The following is a 21,801-nucleotide window of genomic DNA, read 5'->3' on the forward strand; positions in this document are numbered from 1 at the left end:
TTATTTTAGAAGAAACAACCCTGAGACAGACTGAACCTGGTCCCTGTTGCTGCCATTAGTAACAAGGTTACACATATTTTAGCATAGATTTTCATGAATCCTGACTCCTGGTCATAGTAGGCAAGGCAAGTACTAAACCAACACATAGGAGTCTAGGGTTAGAAGTTATAAAATGAAACTCAAATGATGAATTCTTTCTTTGAGACACAAAGGCCAAATGTTCAAAATTGGGTGGTATTGGGTGTGCCTGCAAAACCTCATGTTGGCACCTTAAAAGAGGCATGCAGTGTGCGAACTCAGTAATTGTACCCCCTAATGGGCTATGTGCTTGCATGAGCCAATATCTGATTTGTGCGCACAAAGGCTCGTTGTGCCCAGGTTTGAGAATTGGTCTCATTATTTTTATTTCACCATATCAAACTTCATTTGAGGTTTCTTTCAAATGATCTAGTCTCAAAACCCCCCACAGGGTCCCTACTTCCACTGTCTGAATTCTTTTTGGAATCTACCACCTCTGAGGAACAAAAGTCTTTTGACCCCTGTTTGCTTTTGCTGAGTTTTAGAGAGGTCCCAAGGGTCATAGTTCAAACTGCTGGTCTGCCCCCTCCCAAAGCTGCTCACTTGGGATGTGTATCCTCTGATGTAACAAAAAGTATCAAATTAATTCATCTTGTGCCCTCTCTCTTGCTGTCCTTCAAGCCACAAGGAAACCTCTGACATCTCCCACATGTTCAGATCTTGACACTTCGCCTAAATCATTGTAGATGAGGAATGGTCTGAAGTTACCTGCAAAATGTAGGTGACTTTTTTTCTGCCTTCATGTAATGGGTGTTTTACCTCACACACATCACTCTGTTTGTCAGGAGCAGAGGATCCTGAAGGCTATAGGCACTGGAATTAGGGGTGCTGGCCTGAAATGGTTTCCATCATATACAGGGTTTACAGTTTGGCTCAATGGCTCTCAGCACTCCCACTATAAAAATTGTTCCAGCATCCATGCTGAAGGCTCAGCTGTTTCATTGGGGTGAGTTGGCCTCCCACAAATCTCTAACTTCCTCTTTGAACATGTTCAGATAGAATCACCATATACCATGACCCGAAAGAAAGTAGATAAAACACTAATCTAATAAAATCCTGTTGCCACATTATCTACCCTAGGTGAAGCTTCACTTATCCCCATCTGAGATCAGTAAAACCTGAAGTCAGAATTTAGCTGAAAACTTGCAATACAGATTTGATCTGAATTTTTTTTAAACAGAAGAAATATATCCCTAAGTTTAAAGATAGGAAGGAATCTTGGTTCCTGTAATGCAGCATAAAGGTGGTATCCAGCTGACATAAATTCAATCCCCATCTAGGGACTTCATTGCATTCACAATTCATATTCAATTTATTGCCTTCACATGAAAGGAGACTGGATTTCAGAGTCAGATGAGTGGGTGACATTGAATACAAGACTGTGTAGCACTTTATAGAACTTTTCTTTTATTAGCAGCTCTATAATCACATTTAAGTTAGACTGAAAATTTGAACTAATTCCTTCCCCCAAGGCGCAGGCTCTAATAATGGTAAAAATCTGTGAAATAGGATAAATACAATTCAATAATTATATTGATAAATAAAATGAAAATCAACTAATTGTGTCATTCACTCAGATGCTTGCCTCTGTTGTTGCTGGCTTTCTGCTTCAGTGCCTGCTAAACTTTTCTGTCACACTTCAATAAATTTAATTGTGCAGAATAAATGAGCTAATTTTTGAAGTCACAGGCTCTGTTTGCAAGATAAGGGTGGTGATTTATTGACCTCCTCTAGCTCTGTAAGGGTGCCACCCTCCTTTTCTACTGACAACTGTGTGAATTTTTGTACCTCTCTCTGTCTTGCTTAATTCTGCTTTGTATTTACCTTCCCATTTTACTTCTTGAAATCACTTAGCATATCATAATAGACCAAAGATTCTCACTTCATTCAGTGCTTATGGCAAGAAAACTCGAAGCAATTAGAAAAGTTTCAGGGTTTTTGTAATGTTGTTTCTTCCTGCAGCTGCTGGATCCTGCTGGTTTTGTGGGCTCTGAAGGAGAATACTGGAAATGGGCCCAAGTGGAACACCAGATACAGACCCATCCCCAAATTTTATGGAAACTCATTCTGAATTGATTCATGAATGGTCATTTGCCCATCCCTAGAAGATACACACTTCAGTGGTAGTTCTGGTTAGTGACTTACACCCAATCACAGGCGGAGGCAGGAGGGCAATCTCTAGAGTTGTACTGGCTGTCTGAAAACTTTATCCACTCTTTAATTTTTTAGAGCTGTTTGTTTAGGATGCTGTGGATACTGGGGTGGGGGTGGGGAGGGATCTGGTTCTGACTCACCACTGTGTGACTCCAGTTTCGTGCCATTGTAATCAGTGGAGTTCCGCTATTGTGCAATTGTCATAAAGCAGGAGTAATACCACCCACCCATTTCAATGGGTCGAAAACTTGATTAGAATCATAGAATCATAGAATATCAGGGTTGGAAGGGACCCCAGAAGGTCATCTAGTCCAACCCCCTGCTCAAAGCAGGACCAAGTCCCAGTTAAATCATCCCAGCCAGGGCTTTGTCAAGCCTGACCTTAAAAACCTCTAAGGAAGGAGATTCTACCACCTCCCTAGGTAACGCATTCCAGTGTTTCACCACCCTCTTAGTGAAAAAGTTTTTCCTAATATCCAATCTAAACCTCCCCCATTGCAACTTGAGACCATTACTCCTCGTTCTGTCATCTGCTACCATTGAGAACAGTCTAGAGCCATCCTCTTTGAAACCCCCTTTCAGGTAGTTGAAAGCAGCTATCAAATCCCCCCTCATTCTTCTCTTCTGCAGACTAAACAATCCCAGCTCCCTCAGCCTCTCCTCATAAGTCATGTGCTCTAGACCCCTAATCATTTTTGTTGCCCTTCGCTGTACTCTTTCCAATTTATCCACATCCTTCCTGTAGTGTGGGGCCCAAAACTGGACACAGTACTCCAGATGAGGCCTCACCAGTGTCGAATAGAGGGGAACGATCACGTCCCTCGATCTGCTCGCTATGCCCCTACTTATACATCCCAAAATGCCATTGGCCTTCTTGGCAACAAGGGCACACTGCTGACTCATATCCAGCTTCTCGTCCACTGTCACCCCTAGGTCCTTTTCCGCAGAACTGCTGCCGAGCCATTCGGTCCCTAGTCTGTAGCGGTGCATTGGATTCTTCCATCCTAAGTGCAGGACCCTGCATTTATCCTTATTGAACCTCATTAGATTTCTTTTGGCCCAATCCTCCAATTTGTCTAGGTCCTTCTGTATCCTATCCCTCCCCTCCAGCGTATCTACCACTCCTCCCAGTTTAGTATCATCCGCAAATTTGCTGAGAGTGCAATCCACACCATCCTCCAGATCATTTATGAAGATATTGAACAAAACGGGCCCCAGGACCGACCCCTGGGGCACTCCACTTGACACCGGCTGCCAACTAGACATGGAGCCATTGATCACTACCCGTTGAGCCCGACAATCTAGCCAGCTTTCTACCCACCTTATAGTGCATTCATCCAGCCCATACTTCCTTAACTTGCTGACAAGAATGCTGTGGGAGACCGTGTCAAAAGCTTTGCTAAAGTCAAGAAACAATACATCCACTGCTTTCCCTTCATCCACAGAACCAGTAATCTCATCATAAAAGGCGATTAGATTAGTCAGGCATGACCTTCCCTTGGTGAATCCATGCTGACTGTTCCTGATCACTTTCCTCTCCTCTAAGTGCTTCAGGATTGATTCTTTGAGGACCTGCTCCATGATTTTTCCAGGGACTGAGGTGAGGCTGACCGGCCTGTAGTTCCCAGGATCCTCCTTCTTCCCTTTTTTAAAGATGGGCACTACATTAGCCTTTTTCCAGTCATCCGGGACTTCCCCCGTTCGCCACGAGTTTTCAAAGATAATGGCCAAGGGCTCTGCAATCACAGCCGCCAATTCCTTCAGCACTCTCGGATGCAATTCGTCCGGCCCCATGGACTTGTGCACGTCCAGCTTTTCTAAATAGTCCCTAACCACCTCTATCTCTACAGAGGGCTGGCCATCTCTTCCCCGTTTTGTGTTGCCCAGCACAGCAGTCTGGGAGCTGACCTTGTTAGTGAAAACAGAGGCAAAAAAAGCATTGAGTACATTAGCTTTTTCCACATCCTCTGTCACTAGCTTGCCTCCCTCATTCAGTAAGGGGCCCACACTTTCCTTGGCTTTCTTCTTGTTGCCAACATACCTGAAGAAACCCTTCTTGTTACTCTTGACATCTCTTGCTAGCTGCAGCTCCAGGTGCGATTTGGCCCTCCTGATATCTTTCCTACATGCCCGAGCAATATTTTTATACTCTTCCCTGGTCATATGTCCAACCTTCCACTTCTTGTAAGCTTCTTTTTTATGTTTAAGATCCGCTAGGATTTCACCATTAAGCCAAGCTGGTCGCCTGCCATATTTACTATTCTTTCGACTCATCGGGATGGTTTGTCCCTGTAACCTCAACAGGGATTCCTTGAAATACAGCCAGCTCTCCTGGACTCCCTTCCCTTTCATGTTAGTCCCCCAGGGGATCCTGGCCATCTGTTCCCTGAGGGAGTCAAAGTCTGCTTTCCTGAAGTCCAGGGTCCGTATCCTGCTGCTTACCTTTCTTCCCTGCGTCAGGATCCTGAACTCAACCAACTCATGGTCACTGCCTCCCAGATTCCCATCCACTTTTGCTTCCCCCACTAATTCTACCCGGTTTGTGAGCAGCAGGTCAAGAAAAGCGCTCCCCCTAGTTGGCTCCCCTAGCACTTGCACCAGGAAATTGTCCCCTACGCTTTCCAAAAACTTCCTGGATTGTCTATGCACCGCTGTATTGCTCTCCCAGCAGATATCAGGAAAATTAAAGTCACCCATGAGAATCAGAGCATGCGATCTAGTAGCTTCCGTGAGTTGCCGGAAGAAAGCCTCATCCACCTCATCCCCCTGGTCCGGTGGTCTATAGCAGACTCCCACCATGACATCACTCTTGTTGCACACACTTCTAAACTTAATCCAGAGACACTCAGGTTTTTCCACAGTTTCGTACCGGAGCTCTGAGCAGTCATACTGCTCCCTTACATACAGTGCTACTCCCCCACCTTTTCTGCCCTGCCTGTCCTTCCTGAACAGTTTATAACCATCCATGACTGTACTCCAGTCATGTGAGTTATCCCACCAAGTCTCTGTTATTCCAATCACGTCATAATTCCTTGACATCACCAGGACCTCCAGTTCTCCCTGCTTGTTTCCAAGGCTTTGTGCATTTGTATATAAGCACTTGAGATAACCTGTTGATCGCCCCTCATTCCCAGTATGAGGCAGGAGCCCTCCCCTCACAGACCTTCCTGCCTGTGCTTCCTCCCGGTATCCCGCTTTCCCACTTACCTCAGGGCTTTGGTCTCCTTCCCCCGGTGAACCTAGTTTAAAGCCCTCCTCACTAGGTTAGCCAGCCTGCTGGCAAAGATGTTCTTCCCTCTCTTCGTAAGATGGAGCCCGTCTCTGCCCAGCACTCCTCCTTCATGGAACACCATCCCATGGTCAAAGAATCCAAAGCCTTCTCTCCGACACCACCTGCGTAGCCATTCGTTGACCTCCACGATTCGACGGTCCCTACCCAGGCCTTTTCCTTCCACGGGGAGGATGGACGAGAACACCACTTGCGCCTCCAACTCCTTTATCCTTCTTCCCAGAGCCACGTAGTCCGCAGTGATCCGCTCAAGGTCATTCTTGGCAGTATCATTGGTGCCCACGTGGAGAAGCAGGAAGGGGTAGCGATCCGAGGGCTTGATGAGTCTCGGCAGTCTCTCCGTCACATCACGAATCTTAGCCCCTGGCAAGCAGCAGACTTCTCGGTTTTCCCGGTCAGGGCGGCAGATAGATGACTCAGTCCCCCGGAGGAGAGAGTCCCCGACCACCACCACCCGCCTTCTCCTCTTGGGAGTGGTGGTCGTGGAACCCCCAACCTCAGGACATCGCATCTCATGCCTCCCAACCAGCGGAGTCTCCTTCCGCTTTCTCCCCCCAGACATATCATCTGGTCCACTCTCCGCATTGGTACCTGTGGAGAGAACATGAAAGCGGTTAGTTACCTGTGTCTGTGTTACTGGAACCCGGACATTCCGCTTACCTCTTCTGGAGGTCACATGTTGCCAAGCTTCTTCACTGGCCTCTTGGCTCCTCTGTGCAACCTGCTCTACATCTTTAGAGCTTTGTGCCCCTAGAAGGCTATCCTGAGTTTGGTCCAGAAAATCCTCAGTCTCTCGTATACAACGCAGGATCGTTACCTGTTGCTCCAGACCTTCAATCTTCTCTTCCAATATGGAGACCAGCTTGCACTTTGTACAGACAAAGTCGCTTCTGTCCTGTGGAAGAAAGACAAACATGGCACATCCAGTGCAGGTCACAACAGCTGAACCCCCCCCTTCCATATCACCTACCTACTATGACCTTCCTCAGAGACGTTGGCAAGATGTAAGCCTCACTGGGCTCACTCCAGGCGAACTCCCAGGCAAACTCCTGCTGTGAGCTGCTCTGCTGTCCCCGCTGCTCCGCTGCCGCTCAGCTGGTTCGCGAGGCTCTGGCTATTTTTAAACAGCCAGGCTTCCCTGACGCAAACACACAGACACCCTAATGCCCGCCCCCTGCAGGCTAGCAGCCAATCAGACACTCACTCAGGCTCCCTCCCAGCAAACACACGCTCGGATACTTCCTCAGCAAGCAAACACACACACTCGGATACTTACCAGTCCCAGGCAAACTCCTGCTGTGAGCTGCTCTGCTGTCCCCGCTGCTCCGCTGGTTCGCTGCCGCTCAGCTGGTTCGCGAGGCTCTGGCTATTTTTAGACTTATAATTAGACTTGTGATGACTGGAACAAGCCAGTAGAAGGGAGGCGGAAGAGCACTTGCTTGCTGTGGGATGCAGGGGTGGCCCCTACCTCTCCAGAGGCTCTATCTATTCATTGGCCAGCGGGGGAGGAAAGGAGCTGATTGGTCCCTTGCTCTCCCTATTCATTAATTTTAGCCCTATTTTGGGCCATTTTACTTTATTTCAGCGGAAATGTCATGGTGAGTCAGGCGCTCCAATTTCCTGATTACCTGTTAACTGATGCTGAGGCAGTTTTCTTAGTAAAACATCTAGATGAGATCCTTGACAAAATTGGCCTTTTTAGGAAGGTCAGCTCTTCAGCTCCAGTTCTGGATTGAGGGTTACCACCTTTAGATTAAACAAAAAATTTAAAAAAATTGAAAGGATGGTTCAATACTCATGATACAAATCTCTCTCTGACATAGTAGAGCAATTTAACACCCACTTGTCACACTCTGGTAAAAATACCCTGGAATTAACTCCCCCACAGCTTTGGTACCATGTTAAACCAAAATCCCCGGAGAGAGAAAAACATCAACAAAAGTGAACAAGCAAATCAGCTATGTCAGAAGGAGACTCAAAGGTCTATATCGCCCCACACATGCAAATGACTCCCATAAATGCTAAGGGTTGTTATATGAGCATGTGGAGGGAAAACATCCTTCTTGTTGTTAAATGTTCATCTGCAGTGTTGAACTGAGTAAACTATGTAAACCAAATAATTTCCCATCATGTCACCTATTGTGTGCTGTAGCTACTGTGTGACTGAAGCAACCCTCTCCCTCCCCTGCCCCTAGCGTAGTGCTAGGAAACAAGTCAGTGTAAACATTTATAAAGGAAAAGAACCCCATCTCTAGAATCTGGTAAAATCCTGGTCCCATTGAGGAACATGGCAAAAATTCCATTGACTTCTCTGGAGCCAGGATTTCATCCTAGATCTCTAGAATCTAAGATGTGTAGAGCTTCTTTCCTCATTTTTTCTTTGTTGTTGTTGTAAACCCTCCTCTGTCGTAATTTTCTATTCAAGAACACTTACCACGTACTCCATATTTCCTGCTAGGTGTTCACCAGGTGAAAGGTTTCCCAGGGAATTAGAGGGGGAAGAGTCACAATATCCCTTGTATCAAGCAGTCCAAATTTCTTCCAAGCTCTTCATCATGTCTTTAACCTGAACCATGTGTGCTCCTGAATCTTCTTTTTTTTTTTAATAGAGAGGATTGATTTTGTAGCATAATACAGAGCTAATCAAAAAGGGTTTTCTACATTTAGGTGCTGCTTTCCATCAGAACAGTAACATAGGTCCAACTTAACAGTCTATCCCAGCAGCTCCATGTGGATCTGACAGCATTTGGCAAGAGACTGTAATTACCAGACAGCTCTACTTTTAATCCATGAAGTTGACCTTTGCTCCTTCATAGCCATGGGTTCTTCAGCTCAGAGTATCCTGGAAGCCTTTGAGTCTATACCTGGGGCCATGACATTGATTTTTATTAAAGTATGAAATGAAATTGAAGTAGGGCCTGAACACATTGCCTGAGGAAGAAAATGGTGCCAAGTTTAACAGAATGAAATTCCAGCAGCGCGTAATGTTTTATTGGGCTGTGGTGAAATACTTCACAGAAAGGTTTCCAGTTTATAAAACTCTTTCAAAACACGATAAACTTTTTACATTGAGGGGCCATTATCATTTCTATCTATGGCATTTTTGTGTGAAACCATTTCAAGAGCCCTCCAGATTGATTGCACAGAAGTCTGGAAGAAAGCGTTGGTACTGAATGGCTGGTCGAAAAATAAACCTTGTTACAAAAATCTGTGGGAGCTGCAGGGTCATAACAAACTGAGCTATTGAATGAAGGTGGGATTATGAAAACAAGTTTATCAGTCTAGAAAATGATATGCCAAAGACTTCCTAACCTTTCATATACAGCTAAGCTTGTGGTATACCATTTGACCGCAATAACAGTTCTGAATACAATGAACCAGGCCAATCATCTTATCAATATCTATTACTAATTATTCTTATTCACTATTCATTTCTGACAGTGTCCATAAACTAGCCTCTGTACTGACACAACTGAAGACACAGTACTTGCCTTAGACAGGTGACTTTCTAAACAGCAAAACTAACAGACTGAGAGATGGAAGGGAGGGGAAAGGGGAACAACAAACTAGTAAAGTGACCAGGTAGTTGTGTGGTGATTGACTAGCTGTAGTTTTCTTTCTGTCCTTGGTACTTCTCTGACCCCCAATCCCACAGTGTCTGAGCACCTCACAATCTTTAATGTATTTATCCTCACAAAACCCCTGTGAGGGAAGGAAGCACTATTATCCCCATTTTACTGATGGGAAACTAAGACACAGAGAGTCTAAGTGACTTGCCCAAGGTCACACAGGAAGACTGGCACTGCAGGTAATTTAACGCAGGTCTCCCGAGTCACATGGTAGCACTATAACCAATGGATTATCCATTACCTAAATGTCAGCTGTAAGTGTCTTCATAAACAAGATACCAATGCAAGAGGTTTTTGTATGCAATGCTAGAGTGATTAGGTGCAGACATGGTAACATTGTGTAACATTCCTGAAACACATTTATGAAAGGGGATCCTTCTAGTCTATGGTACAGTCCCAAATTTAACATGGGCCTATCAGATCTGCTGCTGTTTAAAGTGCAGAGCGAAGATCAATGTGCTCTCTCTAACCACCTCTAGGGGAATAAAGCCCCCATAAGGCCTTCTCCTTCCTCCAAACCTTCTGTGAAGAAGAGTGGGGGAGAGAGAAGATCTGCTGCCCTGTCCTCTCCACCATGGGCGGAAATAGAGTAAATGGATTCAACCTGATTGGGAAGGGAGAGATAAGATATTTGAAGAGATTTACAGGGAGAAGAGAATGATTTGAAGAGATGGATGCAACTCCAGCATAATGTGCAGGCTCCTCACACTCCAAAGCTGTCCTGTCTAGGTATGTGCAAACATGTATAAAACCCCACAATTGTAATGCTTGCCATTGCCAGGACAACAGCCCAGAAACTCTGGCATATATGGTTCTGTAGACGCAGTAAAAGGAGTGCTCATCTTCCAATTCATCTTGAGTCTCTACTGTAACTCTCCATACCAAACCCCAACCGCCACAGTCTATTGGGTTTTAAAGAAAGAGCAGGGCATGTGATGTAATGATTCAGTACTATGTGCATATTCTGCTATATATATATATATATATATATATATATATATATATGCTAATACAAATTCTTCCCTCATTTATACCTCTCTGACCTCATTGCAGTTGCATGGGTATAACTGAAGGTCATTGGTGCCATCTGAAAATGTCAAAAATGCCACCAAAATGGGACATTCAGAATCATTAAAGAGCAGCCAAAGATGATCATGTATCGGACACAGAGCAGGGCAAACAGTGTCTACCACTAGAAGGCTTCACTGCCAAATGCCAAATCGGGACAGAATCTGCACACCTGGGGCTGGAGATAATGCGAGTTCTGTGCAGGCCTGGGCCCAAGATGCACAGTACATATCTGGATGAAGTTTAGGGGTGTTCAGAATCAGGGTTTTGGCTCATTCTGCTATCAAATTAGAGGCGACCCCAGAGCTTAGACTCCCATTTGAACTATCCATAAGTGCACAGAGTATTCAGCTCCAGAGTTTCAGTTTAGGGACATCCCTAGTTTGTTGGCGCCTGAGAATTACGATGGCAATACCAAAATCAGCAAACTACATCTTAAAAACAGGGATGGAAAGGGGGAGGGGATTAAAAATCGAAGAAAATAGGAAATACTGAAACCCATGTGATAACCCATTAAGTCTCAAGAAGAAACCAAAGTGAGGCGAATGCTAATGTTCACACCTGCAGAGAACAACCATTCTTTGCCAACACAGAGATCAGATTTCTAGCATGAGCCTCGCATTTGGCTCTGGGACAAAGCCCATACATTTTCCACTCAGCGAGTTCAGAAGACTGACCTGATATGATAAGATCTGATAGCCCAATGCTTCACAAACGCATGCTCTCTGTGAAGGGTTTGATTAGCCTGTGGGTTTGGAAACTGCCTCAGACTAGTTTATATAACATCAGCCAATGTGCAGATTTGTGTATTCTACTGTAATTACTTAAATAGGGGATTTTGCATGCTACAGCCAGTGATTCATGACTGGCAGGGTATCTGCAAAACCAGGCTTTCATTGGGATTATGGGATGTAAAATGCCTGAAGGTTTTTGCCTTGGATAGCAGACCTGCTATTGCATCCATATAGGGTTTGTCTAAGAAATGGCATCAGTGTTTTGTAGCATCCTGCTACCTTTCCTCCACCCAAAGCCTTGCTATTGGGTGGTATTTTTGAAAGAAAACCAGTTTCGTTGAATTGTGGCTGTGGAGCTCATCGGTTCAGTGGGCTTGATGTTGGCCATTCAGTGTAAGAAAAGAGAACCAAGAAGGTTTCCTTCTAGAGCTTGCTGGTGTCACATTTGCAATGAAACAATTTTTGCTTAAAAGCAGTTTGTGAAGAAGGCATGCAGGCTGAGGTTCTTCTCAGAGCCACCCAGGGGATTGAACCACACAACTCCGAAACTTCCAGAATCCCTCCTCCACTTCGAAAATGTCAACCACCTTCTCTCCTGGAGCCATTTTTTTAAAGAAATCTCCGACACAGCTCATCAAAGCTATTTCAAAGCTAGGGGAGATTAGAAGAAAGACACCATGTTGTTTGAGGTAGAAAATTCACATCAATGTATCAGACAGGCATCGGGGGCTAGCAAGGCTTGGAATCTGTGCAGTAACTCACACACAGAGCAGACTGAAGCTTTTTCCTTATGTGAAGTCCAACAGAAACTAGGAGTGGAGAACTATAAATCTCTGCACAGTACTGCAGCTTTCCACTTTTTGCTCTTTCCAGAAATGTATACAACTCTGACTGATAAAAGCCCCAATTCACACAGCAGATAGCTGGCTCAGGTCTGATGGAATTTCACTGCTGAATTTTCTCTGTCAGCACTGGAATAGCCCAGTTTAACTTCTGTTAGTTAGATGCGTGTTTTCATTTTTTTTAATTGCTGTTCTGTGGTTGCCTGTGAGTTCTAGTTATGCCAGACAAATGATTTGGGGCATATTAGTTGCTGTTTTTGTGTAGGAATCCATGGAGTTGTGCGTATTATTGCTATATATTTTGAAGTGCTTTCTCATTCACTTCTCTCTATAGGCTAAAGACTCTATTGTGTTATTAGAGAAGTGCAAACAACTACACTCCCTCCTTGTACCCCTCATTCTAGAAGTCAGTACAGCAACACAGCTCAGCTAAGCACACCTAGTCATAAGCAGATACAAGGTTAAAGTAAATAACATGACAGCATGTTCAGGGTTGGTCAGATTCTCCATCAACCTTAAATCTCCACACATAGGGGGCATGCCAGTCTACAGCAGCAAGAGACACAGAGGATTTGCTGTCTACTCCTTAGTAACTTTTGGTTGTCCGTGTTTTGAGCTGCCTAGTGATCTCAAGTTTCAGAGTAGCAGCCGTGTTAGTCTGTATTCGCAAAAAGAAAAGGAGTACTTGTGGCACCTTTAGAGACTAACAAATTTATTTGAGCATAAGCTTTCATGAGCTACAGCTCACTTCATCGGATGCATTTCCGATGAAGTGAGCTGTAGCTCACGAAAGCTTATGCTCTAATAAATTTGTTAGTTTCTAAGGTGCCACAAGTACTCCTTTTCTTCTAGTGATCTCAGTCTCTGACAGGCTGATTCTGTTGCAAAAGGTTATTAAAGTATGAAGGCACCAGTCAGTGTAGAGCTCTGTCTACAGTATTATCTAATGCCAAGGGCAGAACCTTGTGTTCTCAGCTGAGATCTACCGTTCAACAGAGGGCTTTAGGGTTAGGCTTTTTGTACAAGTTTTTAAAATAAACAGCAGCTTTGTCTGCTTTCCCTCTCAGTAATCTCAGCTCTGTTTTAGTGTACTTGGGCATGCGCAGCAACGCTCCAAAACAGATCATCAGAAGGCACTCAGCACAGCAGAGATGCAGGTGGAACAAGGTGTACAGCCCCTTTCTTCCATATGTCCCTCTACAGGGCTTGACTAAACCTTGACCCGAAAAGGAAACTAGTCTAACCCCCAACTATATAAGGGATCCAAACTCTTTTGTCCCAGGGCTCTCGGTTGCTAAGTATATTTTTTCGGGGGGAGAGGGGGTGTTAAAAGAGGCACATTCTTCATCCTGACCTATGTAAGTCCTAAGCCAGCTCTTAGCACTTGACTTTAATTTGCAATCCCTCAAATGAAACTTCCAGGGTCTCCTGCCACTTTATATAAACCAATTCAGGTTGATTAATTTTTTTGTAAATTCTTAGGTGCAGGATTGCGAGCCCCTTATTCCTGTTCATCAACCATTATTGAGAGGGACTGTTCCACTGGAGTCAATGGGACTAATCTGTGCCAGGAAGAACCTACCAGTGTGAGTATAGGGTTAACAGTCTGGCCTGTGCATTTTTCCAACTATTTAAATGATCACTGCAGCTGAATGATATTTGGTGTGTAGTATAAAATCAGATCAAAAGGCTGTTTCACTAGGTAAGGGGAAAATAGGGTGTAGCCTGAAGCAATCTAAGGTGACAGATAAGAGTTTGGCTGTGTGTACAGCATATATAGCACGCATACACACTTTACTAGTATTTCATTTGCCTGATTAGTGCATTGTTTCAGTCTCATTTCCAAACATCCTGTGAGTTCTTTTCAATGTGAAAAAAGTTAGACACTTACTCTATCTGTTGTTAAATCCCCGGCTCTCTGTACCTTTGCTGTATACAAAGTAGAAGTGTGGATGAACCAGCAAATCCATTGCCAGTCAATTTAATAAATCTTTTAACAGCTCAGAGGTGGCTGCAGCTTGCCAGGTACCAGGTTTTAAACTTAGTAGCCGGCGTGTGGGGAGTGAGGAGTTTGGATGGGTGGGGCGTAGAGGAGGAAGAGAAGCTGGAGAAGGTGTTTTTGTGGCTGTGCCTCTTGTAGAGCATGGTTACTTCTTGTAATAAATATGACTGTGATGAAAGGATTCTGGCTGTAGAACAGAAAATGGTGTGTTTCAAATTCAATCCGTTCCCTGCAGTGGGCCACTTACTTCCTTTGTTTCCTAGCACAAGTGAAACAATTCCGTTGTTTCTCTGCATGATTAGCAGTGTGAGTGACCTTCAGCCTTGCCACTTAAAACTAACTCAAGATATTCACACTGTCTATGCCAAATGAAAAAATAAACCCTTTCCTCTATCCCTCCCCTTCCACTGCACATGCACGCGCAAACCAGTGCCACCCTGCCCATATGCTAGTGCTGCAAGGGAAGTTCCCTCCTCTGCACATATCTCTCTCCACCTGGCACAAAGCTGACGGGGATTTTTCACCTCCTTACCCTCCTTTCTCTTCTTTGATTAACTTTGGACCAGATGGCCAGTCCCCAATCTCCCAGCATGTATTTGACTGACAGGAGCCTTTGATAAACCTCAGAAGAATTAAGTCATCTTCAGGTCACCTCCCCTGCCTGGCCTTTAACATCCCACACATACCACCATTATCTGCTGAATAGAAGACAAAGGAAATTAGCTCCAATTCCCTATCATCCCTATTATTTCCACACTGATTTAAAGAGGAAGCAATGAGATGCCCTTCACTTTCCTTCCAAAGGTACAAATGTCAGCTGTTAAGAAATGCAAACAAGAGGTTTCCCATGTTAATGGATGGGCTTCTTTGTAAAGCCAAGAACTGGTAAAGTGGATTTATTTAGTCGTGGCCTAGAAAATACTTAACATACTTCTAAACAAATTCTTTAACTACTTTTACTCTGTACACACTGCAGAGTGCTTTTGAAGCCTTAATGTTTTGGGATGGGGATAAATAATGAGGTGATATACAGCATTTTGATGTTCTTTCCATTTGTAGTTGTCGAATCTTCATACCAGGGGTAGAAATGGGCTTGAACCAAAATTCTGGATCCAAAGATCTTTGAAATATGGGGGAGTTTATCTGCATCTGGATCCAATCTCTGAGATTCAGGGCCTATCTCCAATTAAGAGAGGAAAAACTGTTTGGATAAAATAGGAGAAACCAAATCTCCAACCAGAACAGAACCTCTTTGGAGGCTCATAAAAGTTTTTTCTCTCTTTGCTCCTTCCCCTCCCGCCCCTCTTTGGATGTTTCTGACCTTTAAACTTTTGGCTGGGACCAGAAGCACCAATATAACATGAAAATGACCTGAACATATTTTCAGCCTGCCTAGAAGCAACAAGTGCTAGAAATCTCACAAGAGCACTTATTCTTATGTGATTTCCTTCCCAAATTTGCAGGCCTTAATGAGTTTCACTGTCAGTTAGCTCTGTTAGGTTCAGCAATCAAAAGTATCTGACCATTTGGGTGCTTATGCGAAACCAATTTCCAGATCTTTGAGGTTCATCTGCATACTCTCAAGATAGAATTAAAAGTGTACAGCTTTCCAAATTACCTCTTGGTAAAATTAGTCCTATAAAGCCATATTTTATAGTGTTATATAGCTTTTCTTTCCCTTCTTTGCCTTTTATTTTAGCAACCATCTTCTAGCACCAACAGTCAGGCTATTGCCAGTCAATGCCTACTCTTCAGGCAGATCCACGGATAGGCTGGGGCAAGAAATTTACCAATCAACAGCAAGGGTTCCTTTAGGACTGTTTATGGTGACTCCAGACCCTGTTGTGGGGAACCTAGGGTACAGCTACATTATGATAAAAGACGTACTGCACAGCTGTGGCTGGCCCACAGCTTGTGGGCTTGCGAAGCTTGGTAGTATAGCTGTGTAGATGTCTGGGCTCTGAGGCCCTCACCCATTGCAGGGGTTCAGAGTCTGGGCTCCATTCTGAGCCCAAACAGCTACGTTGCTATTTTTAACCTTGCAGCCCCAGCGCCATAAGCCCAAATCAGCTGACACAGGCACTGAGACTGAGTGCTGCAGATTTTTTATCACAGTGTAGATTTACATTTAGGGCCTGTCTGCTTATCTGAAGATGGCAACTACTGCACGGGCACTTATTTCTTATTTCATTTATTAATCATTAGAGCCAGCTGAAGGGTGAGAGTTACAAAGAGTATGAAACCTGTTACAAATATGAGCAGTATGCTGCAGTGTTTGTTGTGCACTGCAGGGCCCATTTTGTTGCATGGCATTAATCCATTTTGTTTGCTGCTTATCTGTATGGCAACCTGCCCTGTGATGAGAAGAATAGACTGCTCAGATGGCCTTCAATGGGTAGCAGCTCCCTCTCTCTTAATTCCCATTTAAAGCTTATATCAGAGATCCCTTCATGTCAGGATGCTCTGAGGGTTGTTTTCACAGATTTTGAAGCTAGAAGGGACCATTATGATTATCTACTCTGACCTCCTGTATAACACAGGCCAAAGAACCTCACCTAGTGATATCAGTTGTGGCTGACCTCAGGCATATATTTTCAAAGGCACCCACTCTTGATTTAATCCCCCTGAGATGCAATACTATTCTCTCATTTCTGGAGCAAGCCTTTCTTCTTCCTTCCCTACCCTCTTCTCTGGACAACATTATTTTTTCCAGATCAGCCAGGTATTCTTCCAGATTACATGCTTCCCTTCCTATAACCACCAACTTTCTTACCTTCCAACAGCCTTACTCCTTCTCCCCAGCCTCCACAAATCTCCTGACTAATGATATCCCCAACACAATGTCTTATCAGAATCTTTGCTGTGCCAAACCAAGAAGCTCTGTTCCAATATTGCACTCTGGTCAAAGGTAATGTAGATTGCAATGGGTGCTTCTTACTCCGGGAGATATGGGAAGGTGCTCTTTGAACAAAGCAGTCTTTACAATTAATAATATCTATGAATCCATGATACTGTTACAGTCTCTCTAATTAGTGCTTGCCGTGCTACTGCATTTTAAAATCCTTGTTCCTTGGCAACCTCAGCGCATCTTCTCCATGAAGCTGCAAATTCTTCTGCATGCTCTCTAGCCAAAACCTGAAGGAGGGATGGAGCGACTAGTAGAATAGTGCCATATGAAGATTCTGTTGCATCCATATGAGACTTGGGCAACCAGCAGCCTCCTCCTAAGAGCTTGCTGTCTGCAGATAGGATTAAGGCATCAGAAGACTCTTACCAAGATCCTATTTTCTTTGGAGAGGGATCCAAGTCATGTGGAGGCACTCTGTGCCAGAGATTGAAATCTATGGTCAGAACTAAAGTATTCTTGAGACAAGTTCTTTGGCAAAGATAGCAGAATCACAGAGCACTATCAGTCCTGTAGTTTTGTATAATGTATGTTACCACTTGCATTGTCTGGCCATCCACACCTATGCTGACGTGAGCATTTCAAGTGTAGACAAGCCCTAAGAATGTGTTACTCCAGTGAGGCCGTTTATTTCACTGGCAGTCTATGACATAGGTTATTTTCTCAGTCGGTGCTGAAGTACATCGAAAGCACAGCAATAGCTGTAATTTCAAGTTTTTCTATTTTTTTTTAGGCAGATGTATTGACTATCTATAATTCAAAGCACAGGGGGTTCGTACTTTTCATTTTGCTTATAAGAAGGTCATGGTGAAATCATGCGATTGAATATTTTTCATGAAGCTGCCTATGACAAAGACAAAGAGGAAGGGTTTGTCAGAGCACTATGAAAAGGAAGTGAAAGAAAGGAAGAGAGAGATCTGTATTAGATTTTAAGGTATGTTTGAAAGAATGAATTTTTTTTAAAAATGCTTTCAAATCCTCAGGGACTTTCCAATTTATCAAGAAAGACACATTCTTCCTAATGAAAGGTTACTGACCTTCATGAATGTGACAGTTCAATTACAGCCCATTCATATGCAGAGCAGCCGTTGATAAAGGAGTTAGGAAATGTGACTAGAATAGCAAAAAATGAAAGCAAAAAATAAAAAGAAAAATGTCTATATTTTTTATTGTGGAGCAAGCATTCTAAATAAGGTTCACTCAGGTAGTAGAACCTTTTCTTCTCTGGCCCAGCAACCCATTAGATTTGCTTCAGTGAATACATTGACTTTCCTCCCCTTCTTTTTCTACTAATATTTCCGTCTTTTTAATCCCCTGAACTACTAAACCTAACAAATCATAAAACCTTTAGGGTGCTGAGATGCCGGGTTTCAAAGATTTCCCCCCCTCCCCCGACTGGCAGAGAAAACTGGAATGTGTTATTTTAAGTGCTTGACTAGTATTTAAACTCTTAAATGGATGGAAAGTTAAAGCAGCAGGCAAACGTGCACACACCCACACACACATGCACACACACCCTTCCCTCCTTCTTCTGCCCTCCTCCCCCTCCCCACTTGGCCTATCCAAGACTGTTAATAGCGAAAGCAGATATTGGCTAGACTTTCTGGAGCCAGCCTTCAGTCAGTGGAGGGTGACACCTGTGAGCTGATGTTTGTTGAACTCCTCCAGGTGTAGGAAAGATGCTTAAATTGACACAAAGCAGGAGCTGTAAAAAGAGCCAAGGGTGTCACTCATATATAGCTCCTAGGGCCAAGATATTGTGAAACAGCTGTAAAGAAAAAAAAGTTTCAGAAACTGTGAAATAATTACTATATATAAATATATATACTCATATAAAATATGTACACTACACACACACACAGCCCCCTTGCAAATGAAGGTGATCGCTCTGCAATTTATCACATGGCTATGTGAGAAACACCCTCTCCTTTGGCATAGCTCTCACAGGTTGCCATGATTTGCAGGTGACTCATGATGGATGAAACTAGAAGGGAAGCAGATGGAACGGGAGTGGTGTAAGCCCTGGTGCTGAGCTTGATCAACTGCAGCATCTAACATTTTTAAAGTCTGTATCATGGTTGTGCAGAAGGCAAAGTCACATATCCAGCAAAGCACTTAAATACATGCTTAATGGTTAATCTGGGCTGCCTCCACCAGCTTACAGAGTTGAATTTTTTTCCAGTGTTAGTAATTTTCAGGCTACTTTACCAATAAAATCAGTAGGAATGGGACCAACTATTCTGCTTCCTTGGTAACAGAGAAATACCTTGAGAGGAAAAATGCAAAGCATTCACTGCTTACCTTATGACCAGGAATGGTTTCTGAGACACTGGAAGTGCTGTGGGCACATAAGGCCACCACTTGCTCATAGGACCCATATTCATCTTGGTGGGTTGAAGCCTGTGGGGAGACATTGGACCCTTGTTGGCAGGAGTTCTCAGTATCTGTCTTTGTCAAGTAGGGTACCTGGTGTTTCAGGAATATACCGGTGAGACCTCCCTTCAAGAAATCATCACTTGACTACCTTGCCAACTACTGGCCCATATTAAATCACACATTTTTAGGTGACTACTGGGGAGAGGATGGCAAAGGAGCTCTTGCAATATTTAGTGTCTTCTTTGACTCTTCTTCTTCTCGTCTGATTTTGGATCGGGGCTGTGATGGAGACTATTTTGGCAGCCTTGAGTGTTAATCTCCGCATAGCAATAAATAAAGTGACTGTGCTGATTTTATTGGCTCTGTCAGATACATTTGATACTATTGACCATAAGGAACAGTTGATATGCTGGCAATCCCTAGTAGGAATAGTTGGGCTCACATTGAAGTGGCTCTATGTCTATTTGTCTGAGAGGACCTAGAAGGTAGTTGTAGGCAATAGTTCATCTGCAGAGTGCTACCAGGTTCTGCTTTCTTAAATCTCTTGTTCTTCATGTATGAGATACCACTAGGAGGGTTAGTGAGGTGACTTTGGGTGAGGTGCCATTAATATGCTGATGAGATCTATCTCATCAAATTCTGTTGATGCAGTGAAATAGGTGGCACAATGTCTACTTGAGACTGGGCCTGGATGGAGGCTAGCTGACTACGGCTCAGTCCAAAAGAGATGGTAGGATGTGGGAAGCAACCATAAGAATTCGCAAGGAATGGCACTGCAAACTGAGGGAATGTGACTGCCATTTGAGACACAAATTCAAACTGCAGAGTTAAAGTTAGACCTGAGTCTGCTTTTGAATGCACAGGTGGCAGCTGTAGTCAAGAATGCCGTTTTTTATCCATATATGGTGAGGTGAGTAAGACCATTTGTTTTGGATGCAGATTATGCTATATTATGCATACCATTGTCACATTAGACTTCTATAAAGCACTTTGCTATGTCATGACCCCACTCTGAAACTGAAGCTGGTGCAGTATGTGTCCACATTCTAATTAAATGGAGTTCCAGGCTGAGAGCACATAACACCAGGACCCACACTGGCTACTGCTGAATTTCTGGGTGGAAGGAAAGGTGCTGATTTTTCTTTTTAAAGCCCAAAATGTTTTGGGACCCAGTTACCTGCAAAATCATCTCTCTTTTATAATACTGCACAGATTAGTGATTAGTTTAAGTGCTCAGGCTGGAGTTTACTTGCCATAAACAGGAAATGACTGCAAGAAGATCGTTCGCCAGCAGGGCCTTATTTCTCTAAAAATAATTTTCCCCATTGGTCTGCAAGAGCCCAGATTAACTAGCTTCCCAAACATACTGCAAGACCCATCTTCTTTCCCAGGCACGGCAGAGAGAAGTTTTCTTGGTTGACTGAGGCTGTCATGGCAGGATGAGCAGTTTGTCGCTAATTACTAACAAGATTTTAGATGAGATTAGGATGACCAGACAGCAAATGTGAAAAATTGGGATGGGGAGTGGGGGGTAATAGGAGCCTATATAAGAAAAAGACCCAAAAATCAGGACTATCCCTATAAAATCGGGACATCTGGTCACCCTAGATGAGATTGAAATATTAATTTTAAGGACACACAGAGCATTGAATGGGCACTGGCTGATCTTAGACATCTTTTAAAATTCCACATAAATCAAATCTTGTATTCTTTGTGAAGAATTGCAGAGACAAATAGTATCAAGTATCTTTGATTTCATCATCTGCCCTGTACCCATTAATCCCTCTCCTGTGAATTTATTCTAACATTTCAAGCTTATAAGTAGCATCTAACAACCACCATACTTTAAAAATTAACCTATGGTGATTAAAAACATCCTAAAACCTTTATAAGTTTATTCCTTTCCCTCAAAAATGTGGGAACAAACACAAAGTGCACCTGCCAGAGGCTCAGGACAGTCCCAGGATAGTGACAACTTCTGTCTGGATAAATATGTCACAGCTTTAATGTCAGATATCTCACAACCCTGCAAGACAAGAATTGGGGACTTAACTCCACTAAAGGGGGTGATTCCCAAAGGCACCCCAAGCTTCCAAGCTTTGAAAGGCCTAAGATATCGGTCTTTAAAATTGAGACATTTTGAGTCTAGATATGCACTCCCAGATAATTTAATGGGTTTGTATAGCTCCCTCCGTACAGTTAAACTCATGATATTTAGGACCCATTCATCATAGCACTTAAGCATATGCTTAGGTTTTAAGCATGTGCTTATGTCCCATTGAAATCAATGGGATCATATGTGCTTTTTCTGAATCAGGCCCTAAATCAGTTAAGCTTTTCAACTAGAGGGATACAAGAAATAGTTCCAGTAAATTCTATAAAGCTCCCTAACTCATTCCTAAAATAGTTTGTTGGTGATCTATGTAGTATATATGAAATATGATGTGATATAAAGCTTTTACTGGAACTCATTTCAGAAAGCCTCCATGACTCACTTGTGTCTTTGCCCCTTCTGGGTAATACAACAGTCCTGACACTGCAGTCTCAGTGAGATCTACAAAACAAGCCTATAATACTTGAGGTTATTGAAACGTGAAACATTTTGAAATCTGATTTACTTTTTCACCACTGATTTAAATGTATTTACTTTTTGCACAAAATTCAGCTTAGACAATGGACAATGCATCTCAGCCAGCCAGTCAGCCTGACTTTAATTTCTAGTTA

General features: G+C 43.4%; 1 long non-coding RNA gene across 1 annotated transcript in view; it reads left to right on the top strand.

The window, feature by feature from the left end:
* Positions 1-21,801, top strand: part of LOC122458752 — a 307,345-nt gene that overhangs the window by 137,979 nt on the left and 147,565 nt on the right. Inside the window, exon 2 of the long non-coding RNA XR_006278982.1 lies at positions 13,277-13,380. This is a non-coding gene — a long non-coding RNA (uncharacterized LOC122458752). The remainder of the gene's footprint in view (positions 1-13,276; positions 13,381-21,801) is intronic.

Source organism: Dermochelys coriacea, chromosome 2 (genome assembly GCF_009764565.3).
Source record: "Dermochelys coriacea isolate rDerCor1 chromosome 2, rDerCor1.pri.v4, whole genome shotgun sequence".
Classification (NCBI taxonomy): domain Eukaryota; kingdom Metazoa; phylum Chordata; order Testudines; family Dermochelyidae; genus Dermochelys; species Dermochelys coriacea.